Source organism: Etheostoma spectabile, chromosome 14 (genome assembly GCF_008692095.1).
Source record: "Etheostoma spectabile isolate EspeVRDwgs_2016 chromosome 14, UIUC_Espe_1.0, whole genome shotgun sequence".
In the NCBI taxonomy this organism is placed as follows: Eukaryota; Metazoa; Chordata; class Actinopteri; order Perciformes; family Percidae; genus Etheostoma; species Etheostoma spectabile.
This window is the reverse complement of record NC_045746.1, coordinates 24,816,062-24,818,693: the sequence shown is the minus strand read 5'-3', so window position 1 is coordinate 24,818,693 and position 2,632 is coordinate 24,816,062. Positions and strand designations below refer to the sequence as shown.

The 2,632-nt window shown below is 37.8% G+C and overlaps 1 protein-coding gene across 1 annotated transcript in view; it reads left to right on the top strand.

The window, feature by feature from the left end:
* LOC116701489 (CD209 antigen-like protein C) overlaps positions 1-2,632 on the top strand; it is a 10,506-nt gene that overhangs the window by 6,959 nt on the left and 915 nt on the right. The window lies entirely within an intron of this gene.

The following is a 2,632-nucleotide window of genomic DNA, read 5'->3' as shown; positions in this document are numbered from 1 at the left end:
AGAAAAGCTCATTGTGGAACTGGCTCTAGTGGCTGGAATTCTGCACCAAGGTTGAATTTCAAGAAAGAGACTTCAGATACAGTATTAGGGGACCACTAAGGTCTATATAAAGAGGATTCAGATACAGTATTGGGGACCACTAAGGTCTATAAAAGAGACTTAGATACAGTATTAGGGACCACTAAGGTACTATATAAAGGACTTCAGATACAGTATAGGGACCACTAAGGTCTATATAAAAGAGACTTCAGATACAGTATAGGGGACCACTAAGGTCATATAAAAGAGACTTCAGATACAGTTTAGGGGACCCACTAAGGTCTATATAAAAGAGACTTCAGATACAGTATTAGGGACCACTAAGGCTTATATAAAGAGACTTCAGATACAGTATTAGGGACCACTAAGGTCTATATAAAACGAGACTTCAATACAGTATTAGGGACACTAAGGTCTATAAAAGAGACTTCAGATACATATAGGGGACCACTAAGGTCAATAAAAGAGACTTCAGATACATCATAGGGGACACTAAGGGTATATAAAAGAGACTTCAGATACAGTATTAGGGGACACTAAGGTCTAATAAAAGAGACTTCAGATACAGTAGTCAGGGGACCTAAGGTCTATATAAAGAGAATTCAGATACAGTATTAGGGGACACTAAGGTCTATTATAAGAGACTTCAGATACAGTACAGGGGACCACTAAGGTCTATAGAAAGAGACTTCAGATACAGTATTAGGGGACCACTAAGGTCTATATAAGAGAACTTCAGATACAGTATTTGGGGACCACTAAGGTAATATAAAGAGACTTCAGATACAGTATTAGGGGACCACAAGGTCTATAAAAGAGACTTCAGATACAGTATTAGGGACCACTAAGGTCTATATAAAAGAGACCAGATACAGTATTAGGGGACCACTAAGGTCTATATAAAAGAACTTCAGATACAGTATTAGGGGACCACTAAGGTCATATAAAAGAGACTCAGATACGTATTAGGACCACTAAGGTCTATATAAAAGAGACTTAGATACAGATTAGGGGACCACTAAGGTCATATATAAAGAGGACTTCAGATACAGTATAGGGGACCACTAAGGTCTATATAAAAGAGACTTCAGATACAGTATTAGGGACCATAAGGTCTATTTAAAGAGACTTCAGATACAGTATTAGGGGACCACAAGGTCTATATAAAAGAGAATCAGATACAGTATTAGGGACCACTAAGGTCTATATAAAGAGACTTCAGATACAGTATTAGGGGACCACTAAGGTCTATATAAAAGAGACTTCAGATACAGTATTGGGACCACTAGGTCTATATAAAGGAGACTTCAGATACAGTATTAGGGGACCACTAAGGTCTATAAAAGCATCCAAAGAGCAGCATGTCATGGGACCTTTAACATTGTGATATAAGACCATGGTGGATGTCTTCGCTCTCCTTCTATTTTACAATTGTATCAACATAAATTTTAGTAAGTAAAGTGAGTACAATTTCTTAGTAGAGCGCTTTTCTCAGATAAAGCGCTTTTTGCATTTTAATGCAAAGGATCAAAAACACAATCCACAACTCAAATAACAAAGTAATACATGAACAAAAAATGCAGACAGGTCAATCAAAAGTTTGTTGCTGTAACATTAATCTAGTGTCCTTATTTAATTGTAAATGAACAGGGGAGCATTGGTAAGTACAAAAACAATGACAAGGAGTTGTAGATGATCCAGATGTGAGAAAACAGCTGGCGGTACATCCGCCTGCTCTTGCTGCAAACAGCAGCTCTGAGCAGCGTTATGTAACTGCTGTTAAACTGCTGCAGAGCGCTGCAGGTGACCCTGACCTCTGACCTCTGATGAAAACAAAGCACCAGAACTGTCGACAGATACATCTTGTTTACCATCGGCCGGTCTTACTGTTTTGTCCTCAGTGTGTGTTTTATCTCTCCTAAAAGTTCTTTTCCTACCTTGTGCTCAACATATTTTCTAATAATCATCTGATTTCTCTTCCTCATTTTGAAAAATGACTAACCTTTCATCCTTCCTTTTTTTGCCCCCTTACATTCCTTCCCTTCCTCTTTTCCTGCTGAGACGTTTCTTGTGTTTTTCCTCATGTTGTTCTGGCTCGTCTCTGCTCAGAGGATTTCTGGGGGATTTCACATCGTTAACCTTCATGTTTGAACCCCTTAACCACTTTTTATGCCGTCTGCAACTTATGTGTTTATCTCCAAACTGATTTTCTGCTCAATGATCTGATGTGAACATTATTTCAGTATTGAAGTACTTTTAGGACACCAAAGGGATATTTCTCTTGCTTTAATAAATAAATGGATGAAATCTTTATTTTGAACCATTTAATCCTTGCGTTGCCCTCGGGTCAAATTTGACCCATTTAAAAAAAATGTCTTTATCAGAGAAGTGGGTTTCTTTCAAACACATTTTGAGAGAAATAACGCTGATTCTTCCACACAACGCTCTTCACAAAAATAAATGAACAGCCCACTACTTTCTTCAATTTGGATGTTTTTATTGAATTTTATAGCGTTAAAAATAATGTATGAAAGAACGTTGAAACAAGTGACAAAAATGTCTGCAAAAGCTTCAAAACCATGGGGGGGGGGGG